Source organism: Falco naumanni, chromosome 2, assembly GCF_017639655.2.
Source record: "Falco naumanni isolate bFalNau1 chromosome 2, bFalNau1.pat, whole genome shotgun sequence".
Classification (NCBI taxonomy): domain Eukaryota; kingdom Metazoa; phylum Chordata; class Aves; order Falconiformes; family Falconidae; genus Falco; species Falco naumanni.
Window position 1 is genome coordinate 50230746 of NC_054055.1, and position 23701 is coordinate 50254446.

Below are 23701 nucleotides of genomic sequence, written 5' to 3' on the forward strand. Positions count from 1 at the left end.
TCCACCACTTCCCTGAGCAGCCTGTTCCAATGCTTGACCACCTTTTCCATGAAGAAATATTTCTTTATTTCCAGTCCAAACCTCTCCTGGCATAACTTGAGGCTATTTCCTTTTTACCTGTCACTAGTTACCTGGGAGAAGAGACTTACCCCCATCTACCCACAGCCTTCTTTCAGGTAGTTGTAAAGAGCAGTAAGATCACCCGTCTCCTCTTCTCCAGACTAAACAACCCCAGTTCCCTTAGGATTCCTCATAAGACTTGTGCTTTAGACCTTCACTAGATTTGTTGCTCTTCTCTGGACATGGTCCAGAACCTCTACATCTTTCCTGAAGTGATGGGTCCAAAATTGAACACAGTATTCCAGGTGCAGCCTCAACAGTGTCGAGTCCAGGGGAACAATCACTTCCCTAGACCTGCTGGCCACACTATTTTGTGTACAAGCCAAGATGCTGTTGGCCTTCTTGGCCACCTGGGCACACTGATGGCTCATGTTCAGCCAGTTATCAACCAGCACCCCCAGGTCCTCTTTGGCTAGGCAGCTTTCCAGCCACTCTTCCCCAAGCCTGTAGCATTGCATGGGGTTGTTGTGACCCAGGTGCAGGACCTGGCACTTCTCCTTGTTTAACCTCATACAGCTGACATCAGCCCATTGCTCCAGCCTGTCCAGATCCCTCTGCGGAGCCTTCCTACCCACAAACAGATCAACACTCCCCACTCCCAAATTGTTGTCATCTGCAAACTTACTAAAGGTGCACCCAATCCCCTCATCCAGATCATAATCAGTAAAGACATTAAACAGAACTGTCCCCAATACTGAGCCCTGGGGAACACCACTTGTGACTGGTTGCAAGCTGGGTGTAATTCCATTCACCACCACTCTTTGGGCTCAGCCAGCCAGCCAGCTTTTAACCCATAGAGTACACCCATCCAATCTATTCAGCACCCAGTTTCTCCAGGAGAATGCTGTAGGAGATGGTGTCAAGGCTTTACTAAGGTCTAAGTAGACAACATCCTCAGACTTATCCTCATTCTCTAGGTAGGTCATCTTGTCATAGAAGATGAGGTTAGTCACGCAGGACCTCCCTTTCATAAACCAGTGCTGACTGGGCCTAATCCTGGTTGTCCTGCATGTGCCACATGATGGCGCTCAGGTTGATCTGCTCCATAATCTTCCCCAGCACCAAGGTCGGGCTGACAGGCCTGTAGTTCTCTGGATAAAGACATTAGTTTCTTCCAAACATGGCTTGAGTCGGACATTGACCAGCACTGTTGTTAGGTGTGTACATTACTCAAATTAGCCCATGGCTACTGTGTTATTATCTCTCTCCCCTGAATCTACTTTAAGCCAGATGTAGCCATCATGGACAGATGCATCCATTCCAAATGCTGCCACTGGTGGTTATCCTTTGAGCAGGGTTACTGGAAATAAAGGCGGGGGTGGGGGTGGGGGAGCAAAGCGCAAGGTCACAATTCCTTAAAAAGGATGTGTTTCTATTGAATATTTACTGAGAATGTCATATTTAATTAAAAACAAAACAAAACAAAACAATTTTTGAGGTTTAATTGGTAGAAATGTGTGATTAAATTTGGAGACAAGTAGCAGACATGCAAATTCCGTGCATTTGCTTTTGTCTGCGTGTTCAAAAATAAATGCATTATAGGTAAGCATACAACTATAACAGAGTATTCCTTAAAAAAATGCCATATTTTTTAAAATTTTTATTCTTTTTGAAAATGCTCATGTAAACATATGCTTGACATATATGTAGGAGTCCTGCAATTGCAGGTTTTCCTCCCTTATAAACATTGGCATCATTAAGAAGCAGAACAATATCTGTGATAGCCATTCATAAATCATGAATTCAATACAATAAATTACTAAAGCATGATCTAAATAACCAGTCTGTAAGCAAACCATAAATTAAAAAATGCCTATTTCAGGTCAGTTTAGAATAAGTATCAACTCTTCCCCATCCCAACTCCTTTATTCATAGTTATCAAATGTTGACACTAGTGGGAAGTTTGCTTATTATGTTACATATCTTGCCTATATTACCAAAAATGAAAATATGCAATAGTACTGATCCCCCAAAAAAACCAAAAAAAACCAACCAAACAAACAAAAAACAGAAAAACCAAAACCCCAACCCATAGAATTGTAAGACGTATGGGAAGTTGGTTCAAAATCAACAACAGCAGAAACAGGGTTTCTCAGAGAAGCTGTGGGATCTCTGTCCTAGAATAATTTCAAGACTTGACTTCAGAAGACCCTGAGCAACCTGTTCTAATTTTGAACTTAATGTTGTTTTGAACAAAGGATTCGACTAGATGGTCATTAATTATGATTTTGTGAAATACATAATTATTGATACAAACAGATAGCATTTCACAACATTGTGCATGCTATTTAATTTTTAAAAAGACATTACTAATATTTAAAGTACTGGGTTGAAAGTATTTTGCTAAAACTGTTCTTATCTTGAAAGGCTTAAACCCAAGATTATTCTAATGAGCTCACTATTCTCAGCATCTTTCTAACCATTTAAATTATGTCAGCTGGTTCCCTGGATTCATGTGTTCTTTGGCAACTCCATACTTTGTGAACAGTTTAGAATCAATTCCTTTAAAATTAATGATGACCAGCAATTCTGTAAAGGAAGAACAATACATCAGATGATTTCATGTTGATGGTTGAATTTCTACTGTTCTAACCTTCACCATACTTCTCTGGTTTGAGGATGTGGTTGATGAAAAAAGACTGCAATCTGATTTCTGATAAGCTTAATTAGATTGAATCATAAAAGAAATGTACTTCAAATACTTTGAAAATAAGTCTTATGGGAGGACAAAAACAATGAAGAAAAAAAAAAGTCCTAAGGTAAAAAATAAAAGTAACTTCCTAAGATTCAATTTGACTCAGGAGAATTAAGGAAGAGCTATCATGAAGGAAGAACTTAGATGATGCAATGTATATACCTGTCTGTGGCATAGAATAGAATTTTCTGGTTGGAAGGGACCTACAGCAATTATCTAGCCCAACTGCCAGATCAACTCAAGGCTGACCAAAAGTTAAAAGCATGTTATTAAAGGGTATTGTCCAAACACCTCTTAAACACTGACAAGCTTGGAGCATCAACCACCTTTCTAGGAAGCCTGTTCCAGTGTTTGACCACCATCTCAGTAAATAAATTATTCCAAATATCCATCTAAACCTCCCCTAGTGTAGCTTTGAAACATTCTCACATGTCCTATCACTGAAGATGAGGGAGAAGAGATGAGCACATCCCTCTCCACTTCCCCTCCTCAGGAATGTGTAGACAGCAATGAGATCACCCCCTAGCCTTCTTTCCTCCAAACTAGTAAACACAAAGTCCTTAACCACTACTCTGTTCCTCTCTGACACTGTCAGAGAGAAAAAAGTTCATAACTGCTCTAAAATATTCTGGTGGAGAAATGAATTAAATTGTTGGGGGTTTATGAAGTATTTTATACTGAAAATGCTAAAATAAAATCTTTACAAAATGTCATACAATCCCTGTAGTTCTGGGGAGCAGAATGGAGAGACAGGGTGGAACTATTCATTACATCCATGAACAATTGTAGTCACTAAAAATTTAAGCTTCTTGCAAAATTACTCATTACTTAAAAATGTTTGTGATCTGGTTTTATAGTAGCAAAGAACAAAGAAAATGCTGGATTATAAACCTCTCCAGTGATTTTTTTTCCCCCGCCCTAAGGCAACTGAATAGCTTTTCCTCTAGAATCCATTTTTTGTCCTTTCAGGGTCACTTTTATTAAATTTAGTTGGTATTTAATTTTTAAGTTTTTCCTCATTTGATGTAGAAGCAAACTGTGTTTCTGAAATAATAATTTTCCTGCCAGTCAGAAGAAATTTGGTTTAATTGGCTTTTATCCTGAACCATATCATTAAACTTCAAGAAGATTCATAATTAATTATTTACAAGGCACATTTCCTGTTTCATCCAGTTCCCAGTCTTAAACATTTGGACTTTAGAGTATAGTACTTTTAACAGTTCAATTTCTAGCAAGGGGGTGGAGAAAGGACAGACTGAAGGTATACACAACCTTTTAACAAATATTTTCTCTTTTATAAAGTTAGTGGCAGTGAGAAGTGATGGTGTAGCATAACTGTCTTCACCTCAACTTCATTTTAAAAGTTTAGATTTAACAAAGCAGAAGTAACTATAGTAAAATCCCCCTGAAAGAGCACAGCATGTCTCCTCCACAGTGTTCTTCATCCGTTCTGATTCAGAAAATGGTGACTGCCTCGAAGGGCGGTCTCTTTAGAAATTTAACAGTGCAGTTCAGAGAAAACTAAGCCACAAGGGTTACAAAGATTCAAACACCACAGGGCCTAGTAGGGAAGCTATTATAATTGGCTTTTCACTGCTATCCTTAGCTATAAGAAGTGTGTCACTATCAGAGATTCTTGGACCCCTTGTAGGCTGCAAGAACATTTGGAGATACAAAATGACGTAGTAGAAGCCTGGAATGTGTGCAATAAGAATGGCAGAAGATCTCTGCTGCATCTGGGTACAGCCAAATTGCAATGTTCTGTTCTAACATCGTACAGCAGCCAGGGTGTATTTGCAAGAGCTACAGAAGTGTAAGTTTCATCTGTGCTGGCTTTCTTCTAAAGCCATTTTCCAAGCTGAATATTCTCAATCTGTATCCATTATTGGAAAAGTCCTACTGTAAAAGGGCCAATCTGTCAAATGAAGATAAATGCCTTGTATCATAGCCACATGTGATTAGTACTTTGCTTGATGAATCACAGTAATTGTATCAAGTACATGCTTTCTGCAACAGAAGACCAGCAGATAATACTTTGGATAAAGGGGAGATGAGGGTCTACAAACTACTACTACTACTACTACTACTACTTCTTCTTCTTCTTTTGTATGGTTGTATCTGGACTTCTTTAAATTTCTCTTAAGACAGTATGAAGCTGATCAATTCTATCAACAGAACACCTTTTGTGGAGGGCTGTATCAGCACAACTACAGCATGCTTCTCTTCATCCCAGAATAGTCTTATAATGCATGAAAGAAAAACCTTAGGAAGAAGTGGTTTGATCTCAGATTGCAGTGTTCAGCTAAAAGAGGTTTGCATTTAAGCACACTGAAGTAAAGCTGTAAACAGAGATGGCTCAAATGCTACACAAAAAGATCTGATGTTTTCAGCCAAAAAAGTATTTCTGCAAACATTTTGGTCTGGAAATAGTACATTTTCTTTTAGAAAGAATCTGGCTCTGCTGTCAAAATAATTAATATATATTTAAGCAGTCAGTGAAGAATATACACTAAAATTTTAATATTAGAAGAAATGGGTTTGTAGAACTGTTTTTATCAAACTACATTAAGTTCCAGTACTAATAAATGGATAAAGGTTTCTACATAGTCTAATGATTTCCTGAAATATCTGTGCTCGTGATACTGATTTCCTGCAATTTTTTCTTTATTTTTAAGATGATGTCACTAACAGATATGTCTTGCAGCAACATTTAACAGTAAATATAATATTGTAAAAAGACAATAATAGACAAACATTTTAGTATGGAAACATTTAACCTATTTATGGGCCATATTCTAAGAAATGTAAAAAAACACCAAACTGCTTAACTTCACCTGCATTTTGGCTTCTGTCAGGGGAATCCTCAGTCTTCAAATAGACATTATGCTCCCTGTCAGTATCAGAGTATTTTATTTGTTCTTTGGTTGTATATTTATTTGTCTTTAAAGGATCTTGTAGACAGGTCAGATACTCAGGAAGAAGGGAGAGCTATTCCTTCCTTGGAAAGCAACTAAGTGCAATTAGAGAAAAGACTCCTTTTACAGGGTGTGGCTATTGCAGCAAATATGAGAATCACAGGAAAGAACCAGGAAACTGAAGCTCAAGCAGAGACTGAAACAAAAAACTTGGTGGGCTCCTTAAGGGATTTCAGTTCATAAAATGACTGAGTTAATTAAAAACAAGCCTGAAAGCTGAGACCCACCCTACAAAGACATGAAAAAAGGAAGAAAGCTGCTTATAAATCTTTTTTGTCAGCTTGTATTCCTAGCTTACCTCCTTACTTAAAGGTGTTTTTTTTTCCATTTATTAGGTAGTCTAAATAATTTTCTCATAAGGGAGCTCCGTGCAAGCAAAATAGGTAAATCTACTTCAAAGCCCTTGCTGACTCAGAACATATTTACGGTGACTTAAGATGTATGCTCATGAAGTTGTACAAACAACTGAACTGCTTCTTTTCAGCCTGAAAGCTAGTCAAATGACTTGTTTGTGACTTTACTAGGTGTTATTAAGCATAATAAGAAGTTATAAAATTTACAAAATTTGTGTTGGTTTAATTGGCTTTGCTTATCTTGAAATCCAGAACTGATTAACTACACTGGCCATATAGACTTACCTTTTAGGGAAGCAGAATGGCAACTTACTGAGTGAAAAGCTACCAAAACTGGTTGTCATGGAGGATTTAGCAATTTTACTCAGTACTATTAAGAGAAGTATCTTTATGCTGAAGTTTTAAATGCCAGCATTTTATTTTCAAAGAGGAATGAACTTTCCTGATTCCTATTTAAAGCATGTAAGAATGAAGAAACAGTTTTATAGCCTTACCTGTTATTGACAATTACATCTTTGCAACTCTCATTCAAGTAATAGAAAACCTACATCAGATTATTTAATTCATCTAAAAAGGTTAAAATTGCATCATTAAACTATCAAGAGGATTAACTGATTGCTTTAGATCATATAGACACGTGATTGTGGTGTTTTTAACGATGTGTCTCTTTCACATTAAGACAAAACAAAGAAACAAAAAAATGTGCTAGATAGAAAAAATAAATGTGTTTCTTAAGTTTGATTATTGGGATAGGCAGCTAGGATAAGAGAAATCCAGGTTTTTCTGTTCCAGAATAAAGTTCTACTCACTGTTTTATTACATGACAATGTAAAATGCACAAAATACCACTTGAGCAGCAACTGGATTTCATCCTTCTCTTTTACTAATCAAGTTCCCTGCTACAAATTATGCGGTTTGCCTTGTGGTATATCTTGATCCACAGTGAATCAGACTGGTCTGAACAACTTCTCTTTCTAGTTACCTCAACATGTCAAATTTTTAACTTAGGAAGGAGAACACTTCTGAGGAAGGGATTTTGTTAGACTATATCCTCTGCAAGGATATCCAGTACCCTTAATAAGTGCTGCTTGTGAGATATCCTGTAACATGAAAACACTGATTCCTGCAGATAGGTTTTTTTTAAAGTGACAATAGATACTGTCTTTGTGTGGCGTGAGGTACAGCAAAGTTTGACTGAATCTGTTTACCACACAGGTTTGACATCTTTTCTTTCCAAATAACTTTATCTAGTCAGATGTGAAAGGAAAAGCACTGTGAAAATCTAGGAGTTGCTGGCTGACTGAGGCACTCCTCCCAAGTTATCATAGGTCAGTGTTACACCTGTGGGGTCTTTGGGTAGGGAAAAATGGTTGTTCATTGTCTCAGAATGATTGGTTTGTGAATATGTTACCCAAGACTGTTCAAATGAAAATCCTGTGAGTGTCAATCCTGTTACAAGATTCATTCTTTCTAGGTAGGTAAGGGGAGAAATAGCTGCTTTATGTATCCCAGTATTGGGTGTGAGTCAGAAAACAGCCTGCTAAGACATAGAAAAATGATGGTGTTTCTGATTATTAAGTTAGTTTACGTGAGGGACTGTAATGTAGAAGACTATGTGCATATGAGGGTTAAATGTTTTTTTCTGGTTAGTTTGCAAGCTGCTTGAAGTTTTTGTCATCTCATTTGCAGGTGATAAATTGTGGACTTTTTTTTAAACATTCATACTGTGACACACAAAAAAGAAAGTTCAAGTTTGCTTCCTGTAAGTTAATTCTCACTCTGTAGAGAGAACTAGGAAAAAGCCTGCACAATTTTAGTACCTATATAGCGGGACCTCATCTTAAATGCCTTCAACAAGCTGTGTAGCTCTTTTGTGGTTTCTAGACAATAATGCATGACACCTCTTTAGAAAAAACAGAATTCAGGAAAGGAATTTTCTGCATTATCATCCTTGTAAAATAACCAAAGATCTACTGTATTCCCCTCAATTCTTTGTATTATATCGTTTTATTATTTTGTGAGTGCTATATATCAGGGTAAGGACTCTATCTCAGTGATACCAGCAAATCTGAACATCTGAAAAAAACATGGAAGACATCAAGAAGTCCGACAGCTACACCATTTAAAATGTGTAAAACTTGTAGAGAAAGTTAATAATTGCTAGCTCCAAAAATACATTATCAGTATAAACTATATACTTTACCCATTTAACGCAAAGATAAATAAGTTGAGTTTGCTCATCTGTGTATATATATTGTTACTATATCAAGATAACAACTTTAAATTATAAGAAACATGACATATCAGACCAGAGTTCCATAAGATTATTACACTTTTAAATCAGGAGAATAATGTTTCACCCACCTCAAAGAGCTAACTAACTCTTGATATTAAAATCATAGACTTTATTTCAAGTAGAAGACCAGTAAATGTAGATTACAACCCTAACAATGAAAAAAAATATTGAGCTTTCATTTGGAGAGGTATAAAATGTTTTGTGCCTGATCAGTCACTCTAACACACAATAAAAGGGTGTTTTGCACTACATTGATTGATATGCTTAGTCTATTATTGGACTCTTGTCATGTGCATAACTAGAACTAATGCAGGTATAATCTGATTTTTTTGAGAAAAGCAAGAGGCAATATTGCCCAGCTCTCTCTTTAAGCAAAATGGAAAGCTTTACCAGTCCCATAGCTCAGAGACTGTGCATTGTCAGATTTACAACTTCGTTCTTTAAGGGTAGTTGTTAAGCTACTCTATGAAATGTGCTGTTGCGCAACTGGTTTTTTTCTGAGCAGCAGAACAGTCCTGAATTTCTAGGTTTACAAAGGACAGTTTTATGGACAGTTATAAAAGGCAGGCATAAGAATGTGAATAGACTGATAGTATGTTAAAAGCAGGACACGGCTTTTGGATAAAACAGGGTGCATCTTAATCACTTGGTGGCAAAAGGCTAATTAAACTCCAACAGTAAATTAACATAGCAAAGGCTAGGAGAGTACATGCAAGTTATCATTACTCTGTGCAAGATGACAAAGCTTACAGTCAAAATTGTTGCTTTCAAGGGCAGACTTTCATATGTACAGGACCTCTCAGTTAGAAGTAATGTGAGACTAAACTCAGTTTTAATTGCTTGATAACAAAAATTGCTGCTTCAAGCATTTTCTTTTGGTTTTCTTTTTAATTTTTCTTTTCCTTTTTTTTTTTTTTTTAAATTTTTTTTAATTTTTTTTCTCCCTTTTCTGGCGAAGAGGGGGCTGAAACCACCAGGCTTTGCAATCAAAGGTGTGGTTTTTTTCACACCTTGAGGCTTTGTTTAAGGTTAAATGACAGTAATGTGTGGCACTGATCTTGAAATAATGCCAAAACATCTTGGTTGTAATTTTCTACAGCTTTTATTTGTAGTAGACATAATAGGCTAGATTCAACAAAGGGATTACTGATGATCACCTAATATATACTGCACAAGCACAGATAATGACATTGTTTGCTATGAGAGCTGACTGTTCCACAGGAATAGTGCTAGATTTTGCTTAGTGACGCCCTTGTAAAGCTGTAGTAACTACCTTCAGGAAAGTACTTATTCCACTTTTCTGAAATGCAGCAAAGAACAGAATTTGGACCTTAAACCTACTTCTTCAATGATCCAGTTCCTCTGGTAACCTATAATGAGGCCTACCAGCAATGAACGGAGGCATATTTGGTTTAAACTTAGAGGAAATGAAAATATTTGCCTAAAATCACTTTAATCAGTAGTTTGAGGGGCTGTATTGGTGAGATTTACTGTGCTGTGAAATGCAGATATTTTGGTTGATGATTGTCCCAGTTACTCTACCTAAGGCCCCATAAGCGCTGCTTCATCTCACTGTCCCAGATGGCCCTCAGCTGGGACCCCTAGCCAGTGCCCTGGGCCCCATTTTGGTTCAGCCAGGCCCCAGGGTGCCTGTGCCCAGCCCTGTCTCCAGCCCTGGCTCTGTGGGGATCTGGTCTCCTGGACCATGGGTTGTGTTGGTGGCTGCCAGCTCTGTCCACTGCACTCAGGCCCTGAGGGGTGCTGCCTGTCAGGGAGGGCACAGCCAGCCCTGGGTTCCCCACTTCCCAGCCCAAGGGAGCCCTCAGCCTGCACAGTGCCCTGACAGTTCCCCTTTCTTCCTGCACACACAGAATCATGACTCACTCTGCAAAGCTACTCTACCCCTAGACTGGAATACTTTTGGTAGGAATGTTTCACAAGCAGTTTTGCTTAACAATCTCTTTAATCAGATGGATGCCTTAATTTTAAAAGTTTCATATTGATTCTTCTGATATTCCCCTGCTTGACTGCCCTCACAATGAAAAAATTGTCCTTATATGCAGTCTGAGCCTCCCTTATTTCAATTCATCCCCATAGGTACTAGGTAGCTGCTGTTAGGTCCATCACAGGCCACCTTCTCTCCAAGCTGAACAAGATCCAGTCCCTCAGCCCCTCCACATAGGGCAAGTGCTCCATTCCCATTCATCCTGGTGGCTCCCCCGGACACATTCAGACTGAACACTGTCCCAAGCAACCTAACTAATCTGACCTCAGAGATGGCCCTGCTTTGAGCAGGAGCTTAGACTAGAGACATCCTGAAGTCCCTTCCAGCCTAAATTGTTGTAACTAAATAATAACAACAACATCAACAACAACAGTAATAGATCATGGGTGTAACATCATAATAACAACATTATTATTGTTGTTACTGTTATTGTTGTCACTGTTGCTATGGTCGCTGTTATGTTACACCCATGATCCTTTATTTGAGAACTGAGGTTTAACTTATAATTCATACTGTATGGAAGAGAATCCAAATTCATGATGATGGCTATGTCATTACAAAAGCATTTTGATACATCCTCATATACTGTGAATATTCAACTATGAAGTACTGTAACAGCAGTAAATACAATACTGAAAAAAGTCGTCTTCTGCTATGGTCCGTTTTAGCTCCAGAACATGAGTTGTTCCCTTGTAAGAGAGAAAAAGAAAAACAAATTTTGAGATATCAATTGAGTGTCAAAGAAGTGATAAATATGATGACTAAAAAGACTTCCTCATCTGATTCTGTTAACAGTAATTTTAAAGAATTAATGTGGAAAATGGAAAAAAAAAAAAAAAACACAACAGAAACAGCCATACAACCAACAAACTAATCTAAAAAAATTCCCAGCAAGTTTATATATGCCTTTCCTTACTCTCTGTTGATCTCATTTTACTGTATCCAAAAAACAGTTAACATTGAGAAACTGATGAAACAATAAATGATCTTTCAAAACAGTCTGAAAAGTATTAGAGGTTACATCATACTTATTAGAGATTGCATCTTATCTTTTTCCTCATTTTGCTGACTGTTTTAATGTGTTTCCACCTGTTACTTGTAACAGGATTTATTCATATTGTACTGAGCTTGCAAGGTATCAAGTCTGAGGTTTGTCAGGCTTGAGGTTTCCCTGAGCTTATTTTGACTTGCCTGTAACTTTGTTTTACTTGGCTTAGTTTTGACAGCAATTTTTCTAATTGATCAAGTGTCTATATCTTTTGTTGGTTTTTTTCTTTTTTTTAATTTTGTTGTTCTTTATGTGGTAAAACTATAGTTTCATATAGATAGCAGTAACAAGCAGTTGTTCTAGGCAGAATGAAATATTTAAAACTCTAACACAATGACATAGTGTAGGGAAATACAGGTTTAGTATGATAGCAGAGACCTTGAGAAGTGGAGACATAATGCAGCATAGGGGAACACAGGCATGGGCTGGTGAGACATGGGGGACGGTCTCAGCACTGAAGACCCTACACTATAAACAACTCAGTAATGTTCAATTTTCAAAAGACCTATAGACACAGGGCTGCACAAAACTGGCTTTAGGTTAAAGAAGAGAACAAAAAAATAGTCACTAATATATGTAAAAGGCACCATAAATAGTAAATTTGAGTGTATCCTGGAGCTGTTGAACAATGAAGAAATAGAAAGGTGTAAATGCATGTTAGTGTCCATATCTAAATGACCCTAAATGTGTGAAAGGAAAAGGGAAAGGGAAAGGGAAAGGGAAAGAAAGATGAAAAGAAGAATAAACCATCAACATCAAGGTCCTATTCCTCCCTGCAAAGGATTCCAGATGCTGACAACTGGCTGTAACAGCCCATGACCACCAAATTTAGAGTGAAACTGTTGGCCCAGAGGAGCAGTGGAAAGGCAAGCATAACAGCAGGAAAGAGTAGAAACAAAGAAGAGTGAAAGTTGCAGCTGGTGTAGTCCAGCTGTGTAACCTCATTTTGCTCAGAAAGTTGTTGAGGTGTAAGGCAGTAGTACATAAACTATGTCCATGTAAAACAAGAATAGTAAAAAGGCTGACAGATTTGTTATTAAGTAGATATAAATAGTAGCATAAAGCTTTGTTGTGGTTTAACCCCAGCCAGCAACCAAGCACCACGCAGCCACTCACTCTCTCTCCCCCCTCACCCAGAGGGATGGGGAGGAGAATTGGAAAGGAATGTAAAACTCAAGGGAAATGAGATAAGAACAATTTAATAGGTAAAGCAAAAGCCGTGCACACTAGCAAAGCAAAACAAGGAATTAACTCACCACTTCCCATGGGCAGGCAGGTGTTCAGCCATCCCCAGGAAAGCAGGGCTGCATCACGCCTAATGGTTACTCGGGAAGACAAACACCATAATCCTGGATATCTCCCCTTCCTTTCTCTTCCCCCAGGTTATACACTCAGCATGACATCATATGGTATGGAATACCTCCTTGGTTAGTTCAGGCCACCTGCCCCGGCAAAGTCACCCCCAATTTCCCATGCCCTTCCAGCCCTCTTGCTGGCAGGGCCCAAGAAACTGAAAAGTCCTTGACTGAGTATAAACATCACCCAGCAACAACCAAAAACATCAGTGTCCCATCAACATTGTTCTCACACCAAATCCAAAACACAGCAATGCACCAGCTACTAAGAAGAAAACCAACTGCATCCCAGCCAAGAACCAGGACAAGCTTTAAGAAGAAAGCTAGTGGCATGAAAGGATATACAACCTAAGGAAAAAAACGATATGAATACAACAAGACGAAGGATCAACCTGTTCCAAGGAAACAACCATAACTCGCACAACTGGCATGTGTCTGGCCAGAAGAAGCTCATTGGATGTCTCATCCAGAATGCTGAGTACTTTAACATAATGTTTAGTTTAGTGTCATGCTATTCCTAGCTATCTATTATATGTATTTGCCGATAAATAATTGCTGTGTTAATAAATAATTCTTAAGTGTCTGTTTGAAGAGTCTTTTTGCTTATGATAAAGGTATCCGAACAAAAAAGGTCCATTGAGGGAGAGCTGCAGGTGTGCAGGAGCTTAAGGCTTTTGCTCTCCTCAGTGCTGGGACTGCCGAACAGAAATGCTGAATTTCAAATGATAGATTATTTTTCTTAATATGCTTAAGAAAACATGGCTTCTCACCTAAGTTACTTACAACCTACCTACTACATTAACTTCACAGGATGGTGTAGAGCTAGTGAGGCTGAGAGGCTCTATCCTGATAGCCTCAGAAAATTCATTTCTTTGTGTGCCTACAGGTCTGTAGCAGAGATTGCTCCCCATATGCTTTCTTAGTCAGGTTTGAGCCTTATAAAGGAGGTAAATAGTACAGAGTTCAGTTTAAGTGAGTTTTTAAAGATCTTGCTGTTTGAAGAGTCTGGCAATTAGTGAAAGTATGGTGGTAAATTTGTGACACTGGAGCTAAAACTGAAAATCTCTCATGTATGAACTACTGAAATTAATTAGATAGGAACAGCTTTTAATTCCTGCTGAGCTGGATGGAACTCAAACTCTACAGGTGAAAGATTATCTTCTTTATTATTAATAAACTCCTAGTAAGTCATAATTTAATAATCATTTGTAAAAAAACAGAATTAAAAAATTGAGTTACTGCAAGGTAAATTCATCAAATCAAACTTGCAGCGTTTTGGAGATTAAGTAGACAAGGTTGTTAATTATCTGGTCACAAAGACAAAATCTCCCACACATCTCCCTTAAACATACTCAGGTATCTGATGCCCTGCTATAATTTTCTTATTATAGAAATAGGGTTTGATTCTGCCTTAACCAAATAAGAACATTAAAAATGCAGCCTGGCAAATATAAATACAGAAACCATACTTCGCGCCCCCCCCAAATATAAACCCCTGTGGACAATTTCAAGGATTCAGTGATGTTTGTTGAACTGATGCTTCAAAACCACATAAATTAAATGTACTTAAAGAAATTTTGTTGCAAAAGCAGCCTACATGCTTTCTTCCCATTTTAGGAATTATTAGAGGGAGATTTTCTTGGACATGCTAGTGCAGCACTGGAGAATAATTTCTTGTGCAGACAGTCTGTTACTTTGAATTTACACATTGCAGGGTTGAGACATCATATTCATGATCTATGTATGCCTTGCAGAGATTCCTTTCATATTAAAGTATGCAATGAACATGATAATTTTCTTCTACAAAAGTGAAATACAGAGGAATTAATGAAGCTACATATTTTATTAATGAATTGAGAGTACACACTCCAGCTGCCATCATAACAACTGAGAAGGCTTCTGTTACGTTTTCAAAATGTGACATAACAAGTTTTCAGGTTAATTAATTGGTCTGAATGAAGTCTCATGACAAATGTGTATCTTGAACATGGTAATTGGTCAGTAAAATAATTTTTATAATAAAAAGAATAAAACCTCTTTACTATTGGAATCTTTTATAGGGCTTGTTCCATTTCAAACTAAGTATAATATAAAGTCAAGTGTGCTGCTTTGTTTACTAGTATATGATATAGGCGCTTCTACTGATTTTAAAACTACATTAAATTATCTAAACTGATATGGAATACCTCAGTGGTATGAAAGTAGCTGTACTTTGAAGCATACAACATCTTCTGATAAAGTTCTTTGTCAGGCTTAATGTTTCCCTATCAGGAGATGTAAGGGTGGGTTGTGAAGATCCTTCATACTGACAACACGTATTGGCTGACAACCTAACTTCAACATTATACAACATGTGTATCTATAGCAGGATGCATGCCTGATCTGTTGATTCCTGTTTCCCCTCCCAGCAACATGAGTACCACATCAAGGCATGCAGATAATGGATTTTCTCACAGCCTATGGACCCCAGTGTTTTGTTCTGGCTCTGGGTTATGGATATGGAGTGCTGACATCAATCCCTGAGACTAGAGAGAATCACACTGAATTTTTTGTATTAGAGGCATGTGTAACAATCTGCTTCAAAAGGCTACCCCTGGATCTGTGCCCAAGCAAGCCATCTTCATTGTTATAAAAACCTGGATTAACACTATTCCATGTGAAAAAGTAGGCTTTTTTTTCCTTTTTCAGCATAACAAACCAGCACATTTCTTACAGATGTTCTGAAGAACCCAGGTGTCTTCAGCACTCCATGTCATCCCTCTCTAAAAATCCATTATGGTGACAGAGAAAAGAGTGGAAAAGAAAGGACTGTTTTGCAGACCACAGAGACTCAGGTTTTTTGTAGCAGATAACCTAAGTGGAGAAACATTGTGTTAGGATGCAGTATAAATTTATAATAAATACTCAACAAGGTCTTTTGAGATTTATTCACAGTATCGTGAGTAAACCTGGCATATCTAGATTTGGCACACTGTCTCAAATGTGGGGGTACGTTTTGACGTACGTGAACACCGTGTCCGTTATTCTCAGAGGAGCAGAAGAAGCAGAAGCTGCCATCGACCTGTAGGGGGAGTATACGATAAGGCTTTTATACCTGGGTTTAGATAGGAGTAAAGTTGGGTAATGGTATGGATATAAATTGTGCAAAGAAGAGTGTGTACTGTGAAACAACAAAGTAAAAACAAAACAAACAAAAAAAAAAAAAGCAAGAAAGAGAAAAGTGCAAAATTTTAAATTTTGTAGTAGAAAATAAATTTTCATTGAAAGTTTTGAATTGTAGCTTCTACTTCCTGCTTAAAGACTAGAAGTTCCTTTTCCTTCCTTATTCTCTCCAACTTCATATTTTCAACATTTGGCAGGATTTAAAATTAGGAATAGAGAGTAGTCCAATAGGAACTTATACCCATTTTTCTAAGGAACAAGGTCAGCAGGTTGACATTCCTGCAACTGGGAAAAACCTTTTGGGTCTTATGGTACATCCATTTCAATTCATATGCAAAGCGTTGATTAGAACCCTTTTGTTATTTCATATGAAAGTGACAGTTAACACATTCTATGAATATATGGTAGGTACTGTTAGGATATCTGGAGGTTTTCTTTGTTTGTTTTTTTTGTATTTAGTTCTAAGGCATCTTTTTCAAAATCCCTTAAGACAGGAAGAAGTTCAGGTATTTTGACATGTAAATGGTCCTTTATGTGAAACAATAATACAAGGAAACATTTGGGTTTTCTTTCTTAATTAATTAATTTTTAAATTCAAGCAATTTCATTTGAAATACCAAGCAATTTCATTTGAAATACCACTTAGTATCCTAAATGTTGAATCTCAAGTTGATGCCTGTTTGCTGTTGAAACATGACAGCTATGTCAAGAAATCTCTTTACAGAAGTATCTATTTGTATTCACAATGAAACAACAGTTCATGTAAAATACTTATTCATTATCTAAAGGATAGGACATGGTTTCACAATATTCTGCTAGCAGTGTTCTGGCAGAAACACCACTTAAGAAAACTAAAATTACATTGCCCATTACTAACTATAGGGACAATGAACATGTTTTGGTTACTTCTGAGTGTCTTTCCCCGTGAAGTGCCCCACTGCTAATTTCAAATACACTACAGAATCTTCAAGCCACTATTGTACTGTTGAATAAGCTTACAAATTAGGTTTTTTCCACACTGTACACTTCAATCAATGTTCCTTTTAGCTCCTCAACACTGTCTATGCTAGAGACACCTTAAAAGCAGATTTTTAATACCAAGATCCTCTAAAGTGAAAAACTATTTATTTATTTTTTCTAATATCCAGAAAGGTTCTATCCTTATTGGAAGAGCACCCTATTATTTCTACAAATATAAATCACTTGGAAATGGAAATAGCTAGGCCTTGAGTTTGCTCTTAGAGTTGAATTCACTAACTTCATGCTTTCAGAATGACTCATACCCATTTCAAGGAATTGTTCTGCCAAAGAACAGTACCAAAAGGTCTAAGAAATTAGGAATATGTCTCTGAAAATTTTGGCATAGGCCAAGAAGACCTCAAAGGAATACTAAACAGGAATTCTTCACTGTGTCATGGATAATTTAGGTATCTTTAGGAAAGTAAGATTAAATAATTGAAGAATGATTGAAGGATCACTTCCTTCAGGAAAGACATTTGTGTGACTTTTACTCAATGAACAACTGTTTGGTTTTTTATTTATTTTATTTTAAACTCAGATGCTACAATAAATAATGTAAATGTCCTCTTCAGTCTCAAGTATTAAAAAAAGTTATCTTTTTTCTTTTCCTTTTAGAATTGCAACATTAATATGTAATATACCTATGCGGAACCATACCAGAACTGATTTATGTAGCATTATGAATATTTCAAACAGCTGCCTGGAAGCAATGCCCTCAGGTAGTCACAATGCTAGCCAGCTACCATGTTAGGATGTAATCGAATTCCCACAAGTGCTACTTTCCAGAAATACGACTTTTTTAACATGACAGCAAATGCATTGTGACAGACATGTTTGATGGAAACAAGAAAAATGTCTCTTTTATATGAAGTCCTAGTAATGATTTTTTAATGAATTGCGTAGTACAGATTTTAACAGAAATTTATTTTTTCTGAGTCAATATAGCCATATCTTTAAAGATGAGCAGCATAAGAAAGTGTCATCTTTCCATCTGCCATTTATTTCAGTCTTATTAAAGCTACTATACAATTTGTGATTGCAGCAACAAAAATTCTTGCTCTTTCTGTCCCATTTCTCCTTCTTCCTTTTAGTCTAGACTGATTGATTACAGCCAGATTGAGTCTAATTTGAAATCTATGTAAAATGCAGAACAGGCTATTAATTTCAGAACTCAAAGATGAGGGTAGTATCACAGCATAATAAAAGTATGGAAATTTTTATTTAAGTTCTTATTGTGGTTTGTTGTAGGGTTTTTTGGTTTGGTTTGGTTTGCTGTCAAGCAAGAAAACCACAATATTTGAATAATATCAGAATTCATGCCTGTCCCTAACTTCAAAAAAAAAGCTGTCAGATACATGTGACTAATGTACATTAGGGTCAGATTCTGCTACTGTTTTACTCTGATTTATCTTCAGTTTGCCCTTGTGATTAACTTCTGTTTTACACCAGTATAAATCAAATTAGACTCTAACTCCATGGAGTCCAGGGACCTAATTATAAATAAAACAAATTTTCAGGCAGTGAACATGGGTAAGACATACTTTTTATACCTGCTGGTCATTAAAAGTTCACAAACATGTAGATCAGAGAAATCATGCTGTCAGACAAAGTTCTAAATGAAATCATGTGGGGCATCAAGGAATGAATAAAGGATGGTGGGACAACAGAAGGAAAAGAATGAATTGACATAGGGTCATCATAGCAATCTACAGCAATCTACTGAGAATATGTATCTAAGAGTCCCCCAGAATATGACTCTTATTTCAAAATTTTTGTGGGATTAGGACTTCTACAAACAATGCTATCATTTAAAATACATTATTGTACTGCAAGCATGGCATGAAGAAGAAAAATAACACCAAAAATCACTGGGTTAACTTTTACTTCTCATTTATAGTGCATACATACATAAGAAGAATGGAAGAATAATTCAGTTTGCCCTTGGATTTATTTGCTTGCTCTAGAATCTGCTTTGCTTGCCTGCTTTTTGTTTTTTTTGTTTCTAAGTTCAGCTTGGGATCTTAGTAGAAATTAATTTTTTTGTACATCTTTCCTTTCTAGCATCTCCTCTTTGCTCACCACAATAAATAAATTTAATAAATAACAAGTTAAAAATGTGTGAAACTTGCATCTTGTCCTCTTAGGTTCTAGAAGCAGTTTCCATGCTTTACAGTATGCATTGGGCCAGAACTGCAAGCAATGTGTACTTCAACTATTTACTGGGAGTGCTCTTTCACAATGATTAAAATGAGCAATGGAACTTTAATCTATTGCTTAACGTTTGCTATAGCCTCAGTTTTCTTTTTGGTCTCAGAATGTGGAATTGACAAGTTGCACATGGAAGCAACAAGAGTTTTCCCTTCTCCTGGAATGTCATTGCTGTGCTTTGCTTGGTGCTCAGCTTCAGAGACATTCTAAAAATGAAAAAATCAGTTCAGGTGATGCTATGTACCATTTCTAGTCCAATCAGTTTTCACAGATGATTTTCACATGAAGCAGTACAAAAACATTTCATTCTTGTTTTCCTACAAACAATTTTGAATTTTAGTTATAAATTATTAATTCTACTTATTTTTGTAATTTTTCTTCCTCCAGGATAGCCTTTCAAGGTGCTTAAAGCTCAGCAGGATTTTCCCCATGTTTTAGCTTCCTTTCCCAGCTAAATAAAATGAGACCAAAAGAAACACATGATTCATTACCAGTCTTACGATAAGACTCTTGAAAAGAGAGACTTCAGGATTTAGTTGCTAGCAGAAGGAGTTTATGTATTTACAGTGATCTTTCAGCAAAATTGTGGGTAGGCAGCCACATTTTTTAAAAGGTACATTCAGGGTTGCATTTCAGGAAGGAGTACAGATGCAGGATAATGCAGGAAGGATGAAGGGACTGACCAGACCCAATGAGGGTGGAAAACTGGAAATGCTGTTTAAGGTCACAATAATCTTTTTTAGAAACACTTGCACTCAATAAAAGTCTGGGACATTGGTTGGCAGGTGAAATTTTGTCTCATCTATTGTCTAAGTGATAACAGTCTTCTCTTCCAGACATTGAAATTATTTACTAGTTTCTCTATGACAATACAGGTACTTTCCTTTAACTTTCACTAGGTTCACATTCCTTACTCATAATGATTTTTGATAAGTCACCTTAAAAATCTTTATTTACTATGGATTTTACTGACTTGGAGAAAATAATTTTAAATTTATCAGACTACCTCAAGTTCACCAGCCTCCCCTTTCACTCCTACCAATCTTATGTATAACTATGAATCCTTTTTGATCAAATTCTGCATTATCTGTGTTGATTGTTGTGTTAATATGCATTGTTTGTGGTTTTATGATCTGGCATATTTAGATCCAGTTTCCCATCTTTCCAAAAACTGAAATGAAAGTTTTGCATTAATGAGATGGATAAGCTTAACAGAAATATTTTTGCTTTTTTGTGTATTCATGTGCAATGGTACAACGATGAAGAATTAAGAACAATGTCCTGATGGCTCACAAAAAGATAAGAGTCAGTTGATAATATGTTTTTGTGCATTCAAACACCATCAGACACTGGATAATTAAACGGTTTTAGAAATTATCAGAATGAAACTGAGCTGAGTTCAAAAATTTGTATCATAACAAAGGAATATTGTTGTGTGTCCTTCAATAATGTTCACTCTCATAGTGCATTATTTCAGCCTCTGTTGTAGACTGTGTGTGTTAATTGCTTCTTAATTATGTGTAATTCCTCAGGGAAATCTATTTACTGCCTACTCACCAGTAGCATATGATTCATTCCTTTCCTATAGAGAAAAAAATTATCAAGACCTTTATTTTCTCCTACAATGTCATTATAGTACTATCACAAATAATTTATCATATTGAAACACCAGTGCAAGGAGGTGATACATACTGGGAAGAGTTTGCAAGGAGGTGATACATAATAGAAAGAGTTATCCTAACAGAATGGCAGATGCACATTTGTCCACAGCTGAAGAAGTGGTTGGAGATGGTATGGGAGAACTGGAAAGCTTGGAAAGTTGCTAGTAAATTACTAGCCATTTATTACAGCATGGTTCTCTCTCCTAATAAGAAAACTATATGTAAACTGTTGTTCCATGACCTAATAGGCTGAAATAAAAGCTTTACAGATTACTGAAAGAGTGGGATTTCTCAATGCAATCAGCCTAGTTGTACACTCACTATCACCCAGAATCGACCAACCATCTATAGCTAAAGTTTAGTCATTCTGTTACATTTACAGAAAGTCACATGACTTTTTGTCATCTAGAGTTAAGCAGGATAAACATTCTTAGTAAAGAAAACTTTCTATTTAGGAAAGAATATTTGCAGACTAGACTAATTTTTTTTGCTGATGTTAGTCAAATTACTTCCTTATGTTGTTGTGTTTGTTTTTTTTTTTCTAATAGAAGCCTGATATGTCACTTTGTGACTGATTAATAAACTCCTGCAATGGAAAAAGGCTCAGTGGACACGGGCTAAGGTGATGTGCCCAAAAAACTCAGAGAATAATGCAAAGAAACTCACTTAAACTCAATCTCAACACAAAGGGGACCAGACCATGGCCTTTATTTTAGATAACTATGAACAGTTGAGTTGATCGACTGGTGGTGTAACTACTTCTCCCTGAGTTCTTTGGAAGTGTGAATATCTCCCTGAGTCAGCCAGACCAACATGAGGGGATTGAATATGGAGTTCAGCCCAACACAGAGTATAAAAACTAAACAACTAGCAAAAGAACTTCAAAGAGAGCAAAGAGTTTAAGCTGGCTTCAACCAATGCCTTCCTTCCTGCCAACTAAGGTTGCCACTGTTGTGACAGAAAGCATATTACAGAGACCAGTAATGGGAATCACACTGTTATTGTGATTCAACTGTGTATTGCACTTGCTGTATTTTTCTAAGTGTCACTTATGTTTGATTGTGTTATACAGTATATTTTGAATCACTCTGCTAAATTACAAATCCCATGTAACATCAACTGTCCTTAAAACAAGTAAAAACTAATATTAAACATTACAGCCTCCACATATGGAATATCTCAAGGAGCCTGGTCAGAGTGTACTGGACTCTGACACACTTAAAATGGATTAATCTATCAAGTATGTTATCTCACCATTTGTCAAAACTTAAAAGATTACTCGGCCTGTGGCTGTACGGAATCATGGCTGTGACTTCATAGGATTCTGTAATATACAGGGACACAAAAGCTTTTATCCTCTAAATGTCTCTACTTCATTACAGATTACCACAGATATCCCCAAATCACCACTAGCAGGTATACCGCCACAAAATCACCACTAGGAAGTAAATCTGTTCTTACTAAAGTGAATATATATATAAATGTATATATCAAACTACTACAAAGTATATATCAAACTATTACAAATTACTGTCAGCCACCAATGATATAATATCGACCAGTAGTATGGCAGCAATCAATGACACCAGCCTTAGCAGAAATCAGTAATGTAGCAACAACCAAATAGATGTATACCACAACCAGTTACCAGAAACTTATAACTGGTGAAACAAACTTAAAAATGTAACAGCAGGATGCACTTACAACAGGTTACTTGCAAGGGTACCTAATACCAGATCAAGTGAATTAGATTTCAGAAGGGGCTAAACTATCCCAAAGGGGAGGAGAAACCGATCTCAGAAGGGGACCCAACCATCCCAATGGTGCAGGACAAACCAAACCAACCCCAGAAGTGAGATCAAAAAAATAACACTTTCATGTCAAAGATTATCCACATCACAGAGTCTAGAGTCAGCCACGCATCCCCAGTGAGGGTCCAATTTCTTGTAAAAAGTTTGTGCAGAGAATTCATCCTCTTCAGGAAAGGAAGACTACATACAGCACATGAAGTTCTCAGAGAGGCAGGCTACATTTGGTATTAAAATTATCTGTTTTTATATAAAAAATGAGGGCGTAGGACACCAGAATTTTGAACAACTAACACATGCTATTAATGTCTATTTCTTACCTGTAACAGCCAACACATTATGATGTTTTCTATTTCTTTCAGATCAGTTTTATTTTCCCAGACTGTTTCCACTTCTTCACATAACTTGCCATTACAATTTCTTGGGGTTTGCACTTATCAGTGGTTATTTCATGATGCCTCTGGTTTCTACAAACCCAGCTGTACTTTTCAAGAATATCTCTGCTTCCAAGCCCTTGTTCCCAAGGTCACAGCTTCCAGGCTGGCAGGCAGTTTCTCTCTCAGTATTTTTCAGCAGACTTCTCAGAACAGACTTTCTGTTCAGTAACTTCTGCCTTCTAACAGGCCAGCTTTATTCCAGCTCATATTACCATTTTGTTTCTGTCACTGCACATTGATACTATGTAAATATTAATTTTTTCCCAGATTCTTTGTCGACATGAGTCAACATATGCCCCCAAAACAAATCCTTACATGGTTTTAGAAGTTGATTCTGGTGCCACTCTCCAAATCCAGCATTGGTGAAATGGCACCAGACTGCGTTCTTTCTGCTTTAATGAGTGTACTCAAACCCTAGCAGACTAAGTCATACTTATGTTACCTAATACCACATCCTAAAACAAGAAAAATGTAAAAATAACTTTACTGTAACATGATCTACACAATATGTCAGACACTTTGAACAGAAAAACAATTTTGATTCTCAGGAGCAACATG